Here is a 16,070-nt window from a genome sequence, read left to right on the forward strand (position 1 = left end):
GCCGGTAGATGATTCTCTCCCATCGCTGATGCTTCTGTCTCTCTCTCTCTCCATCTTCCTCCCTCTCTGAAATCAATAAAATCCTATATAATAAAGAGCGAATATGCTAATTAGATTGAACAGCCGAACGACCTTCCAGACGACCTTGCAGACAAAGCCGGGGTTGCGAGGGCCGGCCGGGGTCGTGAGGGTTGAGCCCCCTGCACGAATTTCATGCATGGGGCCTCTGGTATATACACGGAGTGGCCAGATGATGATGATCTCTGAACCCATAATAATCTGGCCACTCCGTGTGTGTGTGTGTGTGTGTGTGTGTGTGTGTGTGTGTGTATGTTAGAGGCCCGGTGCATGAATTCGTGCATGGGTGGGGTCCGGCCAGCCTGGCCAGGGGGAGGGGACATGGGCAGTTGGCTGGCCTGCCTGCTGGTCGAACTCCTGGTCGAGGGGACCATTTGCATATTAGCCTTTTATTCTATAGGATAGACATGGAGTGGCCAGATGATTATGCGTTCAGAGATCATCCTCATCTGGCCACTCCGTGTATATATAAAAGATGTAATTTAATGGATGGGTAATAAGAAAGACTCAAAGAGAATGCTAGAGAGGAGAGTGAGAAAAAGAGAGAGAGAGAGAGAGAGAGAGAGAGAGAGAGAGAGAGAGAGAGAGAATTAAAATGTCTTTTTTTAGCAGCAGAAAACAAATGAATTCCATTCATGTATGCCCAGCCCTCGGCTTTTCCCCGAACTGAATACACGGACACAAAATCACCCGTTAGCCTTAAAGGACCTCCCTTAATTTCACGGCTTCATTATGTTGCACCCCGGGAGGTTCCCGGAAACCCGGGGAAGGCCGCAGTCACCGAGACGGCATTCTCTGTCGCCGCGGAAAAAGGAATCCCGATGCTGAACTCAGGTGTCTGTGGCCGTCCAAGCTTCTGCTGTTTCCGCCGGCCCCATTGGAATGCGCTGCGCGGCCGGCCGGCGACGGATACTCCGCTTGATGGATGTCATAAACTCCATCTGGCACAGCAGCCGCTCCGATAAAGGTCAGGTGCGGTGTGTGAGGGCACTAGTCAATGCCCTCCGGTGTTATCCACGTTCATTCTTTTTTTTAAATTGATGTCAGAGAGGAAGGGAGAGGGAGAGAGAGAGAGAAACATCCAGGAGGAGAGAGAATCATGGATCGGCTGCCTCCTGCACGCCCCCCCCCCCCCCACTGGGGATGGAGCCCACAACCGGGGCCTGGGCCCTGGACCGGGAATCGAACCTGGGACCCTTCCGTCCGCAGGCCCAACACGTCTAGAACACTCGTGGTGAGCCATGTCCCGAGCCCTAGGCGTGGACTATGAATCTCTTCCTAATGGCAGAGGCTATCTGCTTCCTGATTTTACAGAGTAGAGGCCAGGTGCACAAATTCGTGCACCAGTGGGGTCCCTCGGCCTGGCCTGTGGAATCAGGCCGAAACTGGCTGTCTGACCTCCCCTGAGGGGTCCTGGATTGCGAGAGGGTGCAGGCCAGGCCGAGGGACCCCACTGGTGCACGATCGGAGCCGGGGAGGGACGCGGGAGGTTGGCCAGCGGGGAGGGACCACGGGAGGGCTCCAGGGCGTGTCCAGCCCCTCTCTCTCAGTCCCGATCAGCTGGACCCCAACAGCAAGTTAACCTACAAGTCAGAGCATCTGCCCCCTGGTGGTCAGTGCACGTCATAGCAAGCAGTTGAGCGGCCTTAGCATATCATTAGCATATGACGCTTTGATTGGTTGAACGGATGACCAGACGACCGGACACTTATCATATTAGGCTTTTATTATATAAGATGAGGACATTCCTAGGATGAATTTTCTTCCAAAAAAATAACTTTCTCTAGAGAGGGTTTCAAATGACGCCAAGAAGAGTTTATGTAGGTGATCAAGTTTTATCCGAGTGCAAGCCATTAATCCACTCGTCCACTTGTTGACCCACCAACTTTTCGGGGTACCCACAACGGTGTCTGACATATACCATGTGCTCGGTAGCTCGGCCAGAGTGGCTCAGTGGTTGAGCGTGGACCTATGAACCCGGCGGTCACGGTTCTATGTCTCCCCAGTTAGGGTTGTGGGCTCGATCCCCAGTAGGAGGCGTGCAGGAGGCAGCCGATCCATGATTCTCTCTCCTCATGGATGTTTTTTCTCTCTCTCTCCCTCTCCCTCCCTCTCTGGAAGCCATAAAAATATATTTTTAAACAAAAAGATATTGCACCATCTCCTGACCCTGGGAAGCTAATCCACAGGTCATCATTTGCCTCCCGTTGCTATGGCGCCCAGATGAAGTGGCTCAGATGCATTTTTTTTCCCCAAAGAGCAGAATCATCAGCTCGTCTATTCCAAATAAGACGTGGCCCCATGTCATCTTCATTCCAGGAAGAGAGACGTGCACATTTCCCTCCCCCTTCCCCAGAAGTGTGGGCGTCAATGAGACTTTACAATATTTGGGATAGAAATACCATCCATGAGGCACAACACTTTGCACTGATTCTTACAGCCTCCGGCGGGCTGACCTTCTGCGCCCGATGTTGTCAGAGGAGTTGGTGAGCTTTTTCCACGGACACGCAGAAGGGATGAGCGAATCGGAGGTCGTCGACGTTCTTATCTCTCTCTCCGGCGTCCGTGATGAAAAATGACTGTTTTCCATCATCATCCATAATTGTGACATTTCCTAAACTGGATAAAAAACACACACACACACACACAAAAAAAAACCACCATCACATGTATACCCTTCAAGGATTCGCCAGAATCCATGGGTGCTGTGTAGCATTTTTAAAAATTCTTTATTGTCGCCCTAATCCAGTGGTCGGCAAACCGCGGCTCGCCAGCCACATGCGGCTTGCGAGCCGCGGTTTGCCACTCTGTTGACAAATGAGTTTGCCGACCACTGCCCTAACTGGTGTGGCTCGGTGGATAGAGCGTCGGCCAAGGACTGAAGGGTCCCGGGTTCGATTCCGGTCAAGGGCATGTACCTTGGTTGCGGGCACATCCCCAGTAGGAGGCGTGCACGAGACAGCTGATCGATGTTTCTCTCTCATCGATGTTTCTAACTCTCTATCCCTCTCCCTTCCTCTCTGTAAAAAATCAATAAAATATATTTAAAAAATAAATAAATAAAAGGTGCTCATTTCTGCCCTTCACAGATAAGACACTATGAATAAAGATAAGACACAATTTATAGCCCTCACCGGTGTGGCTCAGTGGATAGAGCGTCGGCCTGCGGACTGAAGGGTCCCGGGTTCGATTCCGGTCAAGGGCACGTACCTTGGTGGCGGGCACATCCCCAGTAGGGGGTGTGCAGGAGGCAGCTGATCGATGTTTCTCTCTCATCGATGTTTCTGACTCTCTATCCCTCTCCCTTCCTCTCTGTAAAAAAATCAATGAAATATATTTTTTAAAAAGAAGACATATAGGTTCTTCCGCTGACGGTGGGAAAACATCACAGATTCCATCGATTTCTATGACACCAGAGAGATCCGCCTGCATTCAATGTTAATGTCACATTGTCAGGATCCCCCTCACCCCGACCCCTATCTCCCCCGGCCCCCCCGACATCCGCCCGGTGTGATCCAGTGTCTGCACGAGGCTGTGTTGGCATTGGTGCACAGTCTGAAACTCGAACTTGTGACAGAGCAGGAACCACAGACACACCATGGGTCCGATTCAGCCCTGTCTGTCGGTCGTGGGCCTGAAAGAAAGCCCCGGATCCAGACAGTCCTATCTTCCGCTCCCTTTCAACCCAGCAGAGATGACGGAGTCTTTTTATTTATTTATTTTTAAAATATATTTTATTGATATTTTACAGAGAGGAAGGGAGAGGGATAGAGAGCTAGAAACATCGATGAGAGAGAAACATCAATCAGCTGCCTCCTGCACACCTCCCACTGGGGATGTGCCCGCCACCAAGGTGCATGCCCTTGACCGGAATCGAACCCGGGACCCTTCAGTCCGCAGGCCGACGCTCTATCCACTGAGCCACACCGGTTTCGGCTGACGGAGTCTTTTTGATCGCACCATCACTCCTGTTTCCCAGACCCACCGAGGCGTTTCGCCCGGGCGTACGTGGATCTGGGTAAAGGCCACATTGTCTGTCGTTCCGCCTCTTGTCATCACCCCCGCAGACAGTCGAGGTGGGAGACGAGTACGTATTTTAAAAACGGTCACGCCCGGCTCGCGTGGCCCAGTGGTTGAACGTCGGCCCATGAACCAGAGGGTCACGGGTTCGGTTTCGGGTCAGGGCACAGGCCCGGGTTGTGGGCTCGATCCCCAGTGTGGGGCGTGCAGGAGGCAGCCGATCCATAAGGACCCAAAACCTGAACTGAGAGAACTTTCCAGATGCTAGCAGTAAGAAAGGCCATGTATAATCTATCTATATATATACTAGAGGCCTGGTGCAGGAAATTCATGCACAGGGAGGGGTCCCCTCAGCCCAGCCTGCACCCTCTCCAATCCGGGACCCCTCGGGGGTGGGGCCTGAACCGGCAGTCGGACATCCCTCTCACAATCCGGGACCACTGGCTCCTAACTGCTCACCTGCCTGCCTGCCTGATTGCCCCTAACTGCCCCCCCTGATGGCCTGGTCACCCCCAACTGCCCCCCTCCCAGCCTGGTCGCCCCCAACTTCCCCCCACCCCTGCTGCCTGGTCGTCCCTAACTCCCCCCCTGCTGGCCTGGTTGCCCCTAACTCCCCCCCTGCTGGCCTGGTTGCCCCTTACTGCCCCCCTGCTGGCCTGGTTGTTCCTCACTGCCCCTCTCTGCCAGCCTGGTCGCCCCAAATTGGCCCCCCTGCCAGCCTGGTTGCCCCTAACTGCCCCCCCCCCTGCCGGCCTGGTTGCCCCTCACTGCCCCCCTCTGCCAGCCTGGTCACCCCACGCAGCCTGCTGTTCATTCGTTTGGTCGCCCCTCACTACCCCCTTGCCAGGCTGATCGCCCCACGCAGCCTGTTCGGTCATCCGTTCAGTTATTTTGGTTGCGACGGTCGTGACCATTTGACCAGTAGCTATGACGCGCACTGACCACCAGGGGGCAGACGCTCAGTGCACAGGCATGGAAACATGGAACAGACCGATGAATCTCAGAGGGAAGTGGAGGGGGGTGAAGAGATTAACCAAAGATCTTATATGCCTACTAGAAGCCCGGTGCACGGATTCATGCACCGGTGGGGTCCCTCAGACTGGCCTGCAGGGATCGGGCCGAAACCAGCTCTCCGACATCCCCCCAGGGACCCCACCGGTGCACGAATCCATGCATGGAGCCTCTGTTTTGATTGTATAATGTATTTTGCACATCTGTTGTTTTTTTTTTATTGGCAATGTGTGACGGGCATGTGTGAAGTCTGGCCACGTTGATGTGGCAGATACACTACTTCTGGCGTTTAGATTTGTTCGTTAGGTTCGGAAACCTCTGGAAATTGTACTTTTTATCATTTGATGCAAATGAAACAGGGGGACAGATTCTTGAAATTTCTCCCTGCAGCTGTTGGGAAATCCAACATTATCTAAGTGGCTTTAAAAGACCCTTTTGGGCCCTAGCCAGCTTGGCTCAGTGTATAGAGCGCCGGACTGCAGACTGAAGGGTCCCGGGTTCGATTCCAGTCAAGGGTATGTACCTGGTTTGTGGGCTCGATCCCTAGTGCGGGGCGTGCAGGAGGCAGCCGATCAATGATTCTCTCTCATCACTGATGTTTCTCTCTCTCTCTCTCTCCCTCTCCCTTCCTCTCTGAAATCAATAAAAATATATTTTTAAAAAAATAAAAGACCGTTTCGGCCCGGCCAGTGTGCCTCAGTGGTTGAGCGTGACCTAGGAACCAGGAGGTCCCGGGTTCGATTCGATTCCCCGTCAGGGCACACGCCCGGGTTGTGGGCTCAATCCTCAGTAGGGGTCGTGCAGGAGGCAGCCGATCCCTGATTCTCTCTCATCATGGATGTTTCTCTCTCTCTCCCTCTCCCTTCCTCTCTCTGAAATCAAAAACATATTAAAAAAAAAATTAGCACAAATTTCTTTTAAATATTTTGTTACATGCCAGTGTAGAGCCAGCGTCAAAGAGGTCCAGAATCCTGCATTTGATTTTGTCTTAATAATCTGGTTCTCCATCGGCTGCTTTCAGAAAAAAAAATAAACACAGCCCCCTTCGCTCTCGAGCCGCCGCTCCGTGCCGTTGGCGGTAGCGTCGAATCCGGCCCCCGTGTGTGTGAGTGTGGCCTCTGCTTCCTTCCCAGGCCCCGTGGGGGTTTCGCCGCTGAGCATTCGTCTTGTTTCTTTGCGACGTTTCTGGGCCTGGCTCTTTAAGCTGCGGCTCGGGGACCGTTCCGAGGGCCGCCCCATAAAATAAATAATCATAACGGCCGTGTTCGCGGGACGAGTCCACGACAAAGGACTCCGTCTGCGTCTCTGCGATTTGTCTTTCTACAGACACAGAGCGCCTGCCTCTGGGGATGAGGGATTCATATATTGTTTTGGGTTTTGGTTTTTTTTTTCTTTTGAGAATAAGTATGCAGCCCTGGCCGGTGTGGCTCAGTGGATGGAGCGTCGGCCTGCGGACCAAAGGGTCCCAGGTTCGATTCCGGTCAAGGGCACAGACCTCGGATGCAGGCTCCTCCCTGGCCCGGGCCCTGGTCAGGGTGCATGCAGGGGGCAACCCATTGATGTGTCTCTCTCACATCGATGTTTCTCTCTGTCTCTCCCTCTCTCTTCCACTCTCCCCAAAAATCAATGGGAAAATACACTGAGTGGCCGGATTATTATGATATCTGAACGCATAATAACCTGGCCACTCTGTGTGTGTGTGTGTGTGTGTGTGTGTGTGTGTGTGTGTGTGTATACTAGAGGCCCGGTGCATGAATTCATGTGTGGGTAGGCTCCGGCCAGCCTGGCCAGGGGGAGGGGACATGGGCGGTTGGCCGGCCTGCCTGCTGGTCGAACTCCTGGTCGAGGGGACAATTTGCATATTAGCCTTTTATTATATAGGATAGACACAGAGTGGCCAGATGATGATGATCTCTGAAAGCATAATAACCTGCCCACTCAGTGTGTGTGTATATATATATATATATATATGTTAGAGGCCCGGTGCATGAATTCGTGCATGGGTGGGGTCCGGCCAGCCTGTCCAGGGGGAGGGGACATGGGCGGTTGGCCGGCCTGCCTGCTGGTTGAGCTCCTGGTCGAGGGGACAATTTGCATATTAGCCTTTTATTCTATAGGATCGACACCGAGTGGCCAGATGATTATGCGTTCAGAGATCATCATCATCTGGCCACTCAGTGTATATCCTCGGGGAAGGATTAAAAAATAATAATAATTAAAAAAAAAAAAAGCACAGAGCAGCTTTCCTCTGTGGTAAAGGATTCATAGGTGTGTGTGTGTGTGTGTGTCTGTGTGTGTTTCAGATTAAATATGCATTTCATGCTTGAATGCCTGTCACCCTTGGCCCCCTTCCATTTGTCTTCCTGGTACAGTTTATTCTGTTAATTGGAAAAGGTTCTAGGATTAATCAGGAGTCAGTGCTGACGCATTTTGTGGATGGCTCACCCGGCGTGATGGGGAGCCCCCCACCCCCCTCTCCGCCCCCCGACCTCCCTAAAGGGACATAAGCCATCAGCTCGGAGGCCTCGTGGCAGCGTTTGAGGACGTGCTTTGCAGAGAAATTGCTCGAGACGACAGAGGTCTTTTAACGATTCTCAAAACCGTGCAGACGTCACAAGCGCCATTCTGTTCTGTGGGCATAGTAGGGGGCCTATAACCTGATAGATGGAGCCCCTGAATTAATCTGAAAAATAACCTTATTGTTTTAAATCTTAGGACACACACTTATGGGAACAGGGGGTTAAGTTTTTCTTAAGTTTCCTTTCCAAGGCCTGTGGGAAGCGATGGGGGAGGTGACTCAGCTGTGAATCCAGTAAGGAGAACGGATACGCAGGGTCAGGCCGACCCACCAGGAGTCAAAACATCATCTCGTCCACATCATCTCGTCCACATCATTTCGTCCACATCATCTCGTCCACATCATCTCATCCACATCATCTCACCCACATCATCTCATCCACATCATCTCACCCACATCATCTCGTCCACATCATCTCACCCACATCATCTCACCCACATCATCTCATCCACATCATCTCACCCACATCATCTCGTCCACATCATCTCACCCACATCATCTCACCCACATCATCTCGTCCACATCATCTCGTCCACATCATCTCGTCCACATCATCTCATCCACATCATCTTGCCCACACCATCTCGTCCACACCATCTCGTCCACATCATCTCACCCACATCATCTCACCCACATCATCTCGTCCACATCATCTCACCCACATCATCTTGCCCACACCATCTCGTCCACACCATCTCGTCCACATCATCTCGCCCACACCATCTCACCCACACCATCTCACCCACACCATCTCGTCCACACCATCTCGTCCACGTCATCTCACCCAATCATCTCGTCCACGTCATCTCGTCCACGTCATCTCATCCACATCATCTCGTCCACATCATCTCACCCACATCATCTCGTCCACATCATCTCACCCACATCATCTCATCACCTGAGAACAAAGGACAACAGCTGACATCTGCAGACCCCCAGGGCTGCATGTAGCACCCCAGCCCCTTCCCCTTTATGACCCTGTCCCCGGCACCTTGCTTGGAGACAGGATTTGATGCTTGTAAGCGCCCTGTCTTCTTGGTGGGCTGGCTTCTCAATAAACGCCTGATAGGATGCAACCCTGCCTTTGTGATTAGACACAGCGACAGGTGGCCCCGGCCCACATAGGGGGCGGTCCCCGGTAACAGGCATAATACATGGACTGTCTTGGGAAAGACGGGATGCCATTCATTGGCATGATGCAAATCAGAAGAGGACACTCTAGCTGAAGACGTGTAGCAATAACAATGGTATTCACTCGTGTAACAAAGCGTTCTACCTGGAGAGGGTGTTACCATTGCCAAGTTCTCACATGAGCATGCACACACACACGCACGCATGCACGCACGCATGCACGCATGCACACACAGATTTTCACAGCCAGGTCATGCATATTTTTTTGCTTCTCAGTTAAAAATAGATTTAAGCCCTAGCTTGTTTGGCTCAGTGGATAGAGTGTCAGCCTGCAGATCAAAGGGTCCCAAGTCGATTCCAATCAAGGACACGTACCTCAGTTGCAGACTCCTTCCTGGCCAGGGCCCATGGTCAGGGCATGTGTGGGAGGCAACCCATCGATGTGTCCCTCTCACATCGATGTGTCTCTCTCTCCGTCTCTCCCTCTCTCCCCCACTCCCTCTAAAAACCAATGGAAAAATATCCCCGGGTGAGGGTTAACAGCAACATCAAAAATTGATTTAAGATTACGTATTGGGTGGGGACCTGGAGCTAAGCCCATTTCTACCAATGTTGTGTTCATTTCTCTTTCAATGAGAAACCACACCCGTGTCTGGGGAAAATATAACATTTCTGAAATGATAGAGTTTGGGTGTCGCACGTTAAATCAATTAGTGAAGGTGAAAAAAAATCACTGGGTTATCAGAGGTCTGGCAAGAGTGGCTCTGACTGAGGACCACACCCTTGAGGGCTGAGCCACACCAGTCACTCTCTCTTTTAAAAATTAATTTATTTTTTTAATATTTTATTGATTTTTTTTTACAGAGAAGAAGGGAGAGGGATAGAGTTAGAAACATCGATGAGAGAGAAACATCCATCAGCTGCCTCCTGCACACCCCCTACTGGAGATGTGCCCGCCACCAAGGTACATGCCCTTGACCGGAATCGAACCCGGGACCCTTCAGTCCGCAGGCCGACGCTCTATCCACTGAGCCACACCGGTGAGGGCTTTAATTTATCTTTGTTGCATTCAGATTTTATAATTCGTTTTCTCACCGGCAAGGGTAATGACTACAGATGACTTGACGTGTCCCGTCAGGCCCCCGGGCCTGTGAGTGATCGCTGTTGGGTGATCAAGCAAGGACTCCCACAATTACACCTTGTGAGGCCTGCAGGCGATCTCATTATTTTCTCTGCAAAAAGGAAAACGGGAAACTAATTTTTCTCCCCTGCTTAAGGCACGTCTGTATGTTCCAAAGCAAAGAGACTTCATCAAAATTATGTTGCGGTTCCCGTCTGTGCATCCGCCATCATCAGTCTTAAAAGCGATGGTGCATTATCCAAGATGTGGGTGCAACAGGTCATGTGGTCTTGATTGATATATATATATATAAACTAGAGGCCCGGTGCACGAATTCGTGCACAGGTGGGCTTTCTCTGGGTGGCCTGCAGGGATTGAGCCACCGAAACCTGCAGTCCAACGCCACCTGCAGCTCCGACCTACCGCTCCCGCTCATCCCGGCCCCACTGTGCCTGCCGTGGGCTCGTGCCCAATCAGTCCCCAGCAGGAGAGGCTGGTGCTGCTGCAGCAGCGCTCATCGGCCATGAGCCTTGCATCTGGCGCCCTCCCACGGGGAGTGGCCTGGGGGATCAGGGTGAAACCGGCTCTCCGACATCCCCCGAGGGGTCTCAGATTGCGACAGGGCGCAGGCCAGGCTGAGGGATCCCACCGGTGCACGATTGGGGCCGGGGAGGGACCGCGGGAGGGCTCCAGGGGGTGTCCGGCCCGTCTCGCTCAGTCCTGATCAGCCGGACCCCAGCAGCAAGCTAACCTACTGGTCGGAGCGTCTGCCCCCTGGTGGTCAGTGCACGTCATAGCAACTGGTCAGCTGTCTGCCCCCTGGTGGTCAGTGCACGTCATAGCGACTGGTCGACCGGTCGGCTGTCTGCCCCCTGGTGGTCAGTGCACGTCATAGCGACTGGTCGACCGGTCGGCTGTCTGCCCCCTGGTGGTCAGTGCACGTCATAGCGACTGGTCGACCGGTCGGCTGTCTGCCCCCTGGTGGTCAGTGCACGTCATAGCGACTGGTCGACCGGTCGGCTGTCTGCCCCCTGGTGGTCAGTGCACGTCATAGCGACTGGTCGACCAGTTGACTGTCTGCCCCCTGGTGGTCAGTGCATGTCATAGCGAGTGGTTGAGCTGCCTTAGCATATCATTAGCATATTACTCTTTGATTGGTTGAACGGTTGTTCTGCCATTCGGTCTATTTGCATATTACCCTTTTATCGTATAGGATCCTTTTCTGAGATCCTGGTATTCCTATTTTTATTTCTAGACGTTCAAAGATCGGTTGGGGTAGAGGAGGCGTGGTGGGTTGCTATAAATACACTGGATTTTCAGGGGTGGGCAAACTTTTTGACTCGAGGGCCACCATGGGTTCTTAAACGGGACCGGAGGGCCGGAACCAAAGCATGGATGGAGTGTTTGTGTGAACGAATATAAATTCAAAGTAAAGGAGCGGAGGGGAGAGCAAGAGAACCGGATAGAACAGCCGGATCCGGCCCGCGGGCCATAGTTTGCCCACAGCTGGGCTAGATGTTAAGAGTTGAAAACCTTGGTGGTGGCCGTAAGAAAGGATGGAACGGCGCCTTTGGCGATACCGTGGACGGGACCTGAGAACATGACACTGAGAGAGAGAAGTCAGGAGGGGAAAGCTAAGGACCCGATGATTTCACTCATACGTGGGACATGAAACTGAGACTCGCGGACACAGACAGCCGTGTGGGGGGTGCAGAGGGAAGGGGGTGAGGGGAGAAGGGAGTCGTCCTCTAAGGTGACGGGAGGAGATTTGACTTTGGGTGGCGGGCACACAGTGCAATATACAGATCTTCTCACATAGAAACCCACACACAGCCCTGGCTGGTGTGGCTCAGTGGGTAGAGCGTCGGCCTGCGGACCAAAGGGTCCCGGGTTCAGTTCCCGTCAAGGGCACATGCCCGGGTTGCGGGCTCGATCCCCAGTAGGGGGGTGTGCAGGTGTGCACGAGGCAGCCGATCCATGATTCTGGATGTTTCTCTCTCTCTCTCTCCCTCTCCCTTCCTCTCTGAAATCACTAAAAATGTATTTAAAAAACACACTTATTTTTAAAAAATAGGTTTGAACACATAAACCCAGCCCTGGCCGGTGTGGCTCAGTGGATAGAGCATCGGCCCGCGGACTGAAGGGTCCCGGGTTCAGTTCCCGTCAAGGGCACATGACCGGGTTGCGGGCTCGATCCCCAGTAGGGTGTGCGCACGAGGCAGCCGATCCATGATACTCTCCCATCATGGATGTTTCCATCTTTCTCTCCCTCTCCCTTCCTCTCTGAATTCCGTAAAAATATATTTACAAAAAAGGAAACCCATACCATATCCAAAATCTGTATGTCCATGTTGACCGACATCACCCCCATGAATAAGAAATGCATAACAAAACTGTAGTGCCTTAAAACAACACTCATTTATTTTCTCAGCATTTCTGTGTGTCCAGAGTCCAGGTGTGACCCGGCCCAGGTGGCTCAGTGGTTGAGCATCGACCTCTGAACCAGGAGGTCACGGTTTGATTTCCAGTCAAGGGCACAGGCCCGGGTTGTGGGTTCCATCCCCAGGAGGGGGCGTGCAGGAAGCAGCCGGTCCATGATTCTCTCTCCTCATGGATGTTTCTCTCCCTCCCTCTCCCTTCCTCTCTGAAATCCAGAAAATATATATATATTTTTTTTAAAGATGAATCTAACGCCCTAACAGGTGTGGCTCAGTGGATAGAGCGTCGGCCTGCGGACTGAAGGGTCCTGGGTTCGATTCCGGTCAAGGGCATGTACCTTGGTTGCGGGCACATCCCCAGTAGGGGGCGTGCAGGAGGCAGCTGATCGATGTTTCTCTCTCATCGATGTTTCTAACTCTCTATCCCTCTCCCTTCCTCTCTGTAACAAATCAATAAAATATATTAAAAAATAAAAAGATGAATCTAACGCCCTGACCGGTTTGGCTCAGTGGATAGAGCATCGGCCTGCAGACTGAAGGGTCCCAGGTTCGATTCCGGTCAAGGGCATGTACCTTGGTGGCGGGCACATCCCCAGGTGGGGGGCGTGCAGGAGGCAGCTGATGGATGTTTCTCTCTCATCATGGATGTTTCTAACTCTCTATCCCTCTCCCTTCCTCTCTGTACAAATCAATAAAATATATATTTTTAAAAAGATGAACCTAATGTCTCCTGTTCTTTGATCTACGTGGTTAGAACCAAGACAGCAGGATGCCAAGTACGAAGCAGAGGCCGCGCTCGAACGTGCCTCTTTCTGGCGTCCAACGTCCCGGGTACAACAGGTAGAAGAAATCATGCAGGTTGCTCACCCTCCTTCCTCCCTGGCCACCTGCTCCTTTCCACATGCGTGACCTTGCAGGCACATTGGCCGTCCAGAGACGAGAATTTTTTTAAATATATTTTTATTGATTTCAGAGAGAAAGGAAGAGGGAGAGAGAGAGAAACATCCATGATGAGAGAGAATTATGGACCGGCTGCCTCCTGCACGCCCCCACCTGGGGATGGAGCCTGCAACCCAGGCATGTGCCCTTGACCGGAATCGAACCCTGACCTCCTAGTTCCTAGGTCGATGCTCAGCCACTGAGCCACGCCGGCAGGGCTAGAATTTATTTTTTTTTTAATATATTTTTATTGATTTCAGAGAGGCAGGGAGAGGGAGAGAGAGAGAGAGAGAAATATCCATGATGAGAGAGAATCATTGATCGGCTGCGTCTTACACGCCCCCTACTGGGGATGGAGCCTGCAACCTGGGCATGTGCCCTTGACCGGGAATCGAACCGTGACCTCCTGGTTCAGAGGTCGACGCTCAGCCACTGAGCCACGCCGGCAGGGCTAGAATTTCTTTTTTTTTTTTTTTTAATATATTTTTATTGCCGAAACCGGTTTGGCTCAGTGGATAGAGCGTCGGCCTGCGGACTGAAGGGTCCCGGGTTCGATTCCGGTCAAGGGCATGTACCTTGGTGGCGGGCACATCCCCAGTGGGAGGTGTGCAGGAGGCAGCTGATGGATGTTTCTCTCCCATCGATGTTTCTCACTCTCTATCCCTCTCCTTTCCTCTCTGTAAAAAATCAATAAAATATATTTAAATATATATATATATATATATATATATGTATATATATATATGTATGTATGTATATAGATTGATTGATTTCAGAGAGGAAGGGAGAGAGAGAGAGAGAGAGAGAGAGAGAGAGAGAGAGAGAGAGAAACATCCGTGATGAGAGAGAATCATTGATTGGCTGCCTCTTACACGCACGCTACTGGGGATCGAGCCCACAACCCGGGCCTGTGCCCTTGGCCGGAATCGAACCCGGGACCCTTCAGTCCACAGGCTGACGCTCTATCCACTGAGCCAAACCAGCCAGGGCTAGACTTTCTTTTAAAAGGCGCTTCTGAGTTAATTTTCACCAACGACACTCGGTCGGTGCCTGGAGCCATGACCTTGAAGTCTGAGCCGCCGCTCTGCCTACCTCTGCGTTCACACGGCTTCCGGGCGGTCAGAAATGACAACGCTTTTTGCTTTTTATCTGTTTTGTATGGCAGCTGGAGGCTCTTTTAAGGATTGTGTTCGAGTCAGGGCCCCGTGCTCAGAAGATGCATCTCGCCTGATTTTCTTTGAGAGGAAGGATATTCCCTGGCTGTAAAAAAAAAAAAAAAAAATGATTGTTTTCAGGAAAATGGCCAGTCGTCAGATGTCACGTAGACCTGCGTGGAGGTGACCCTGTCCACAGCCTGGCCTTGGGGTTGATTCAGAATTAATATACACTGAGTGGCCCGATGATGATAATCTCTGAACACACAAACATCTGGCCACTCAGTGTCTATCCTATAGAATAAAAGGCTAATATGCAAATGGTCCCCTCGACCAGGAGTTGGACCAGCAGGCAGGCCGGCCAACCTCCCATGTCTCCTCCCTCTGGCCAGGCTGGCCGAACCCCACCCATGCACGAATTCATGCACCGGGGCCTCTAATATATATGTATATACACTGAGTGGCCAGATTATGATGATCTCTGAACGCATAATCATCTGGCCACTCCGTGTCTATCCTATAGAATAAAAGGCTAATATGCAAATGGTCCCCTCGACCAGGAGTTGGACCAGCAGGCAGGCCGGCCAACCTCCCATGTCTCCTCCCTCTGGCCAGGCTGGCCGAACCCCACCCATGCACGAATTCATGCACCGGGGTCTCTAATATATATGTATATACACTGAGTGGCCAGATTATGATGATCTCTGAATGCATAATCATCTGGCCACTCCGTGTCTATCCTATTGAATAAAAGGCTAATATGCACATGGTCCCCTCGACCAGGAGTTCGACCAGCAGGCAGGCCGGCCAACCGCCCATGTCCTCTCCCCCTGGCCAGGCTGGCCGGACCCCACCCATGCACGAATTCATGCACCGGGCCTCTAATACACACAGACACACACACACACACACACACACACACACACACACACACACTCTGAGTGGCCGGATTATAATGATCTCTGAACTCATAATAACCTGGCCACTCAGTATATATATTAGAGGCCTGGTGCATGAATTCGTGCATGGGTGGGGTCCGGCCAGCCTGGCCAGGGGGAGGGGACATGGGTGGTTGGCTGGTCTGCCTGCTGGTCGAACTCCCGGTCGAGGGGACCATTTACATATTAGCCTTTTATTCTATAGGATGGACACGGAGTGGCCAGATGATGATGCGTTCAGAGATCATCCTCATCTGGCCACTCAGTGTACATACTAGAGGCCCGGTGCACGAAATTCATGCACAGGTCAGGTCCATAGGCCTGGCCGGCGATCAGGGCCTATCTGTGGGGCGATCGGGGGGGGGGGGCGGTACCCCCCTGGCACCTGCCTTGGCCATCCTGACGCCGCCTGCTCGCTGGCCCCGCCGCCTGGGACCTGGGGGCAGCTCCTGCACTGAGCGTCTGCCCCCTGGTGGCCAGTGCACGTCATAGCGACCGGTCGGTCCGCCAGTCATTCAGCTGTTCGGTTGATTTGTATATTAGGCTTTTATTCTATAGGATTTTTAAGAGAAATTATTTTTTTTTCCTTTTAATCTTTGTTGATGAAAGGCTTATGTAGGTCCCCCTTTTTCCCCCATTAACTTCTTCCCGCCCGCTCTCACC

General features: G+C 52.2%; 1 protein-coding gene across 2 annotated transcripts in view; it reads left to right on the plus strand.

The window, feature by feature from the left end:
* Nucleotides 1-16,070, plus strand: part of STS (steroid sulfatase) — a 248,920-nt gene that overhangs the window by 106,194 nt on the left and 126,656 nt on the right. The gene's annotated exons all lie outside the window — the stretch shown is intronic.

Source organism: Plecotus auritus (assembly GCF_963455305.1).
Source record: "Plecotus auritus genome assembly, chromosome: X".
NCBI lineage: Eukaryota > Metazoa > Chordata > Mammalia > Chiroptera > Vespertilionidae > Plecotus > Plecotus auritus.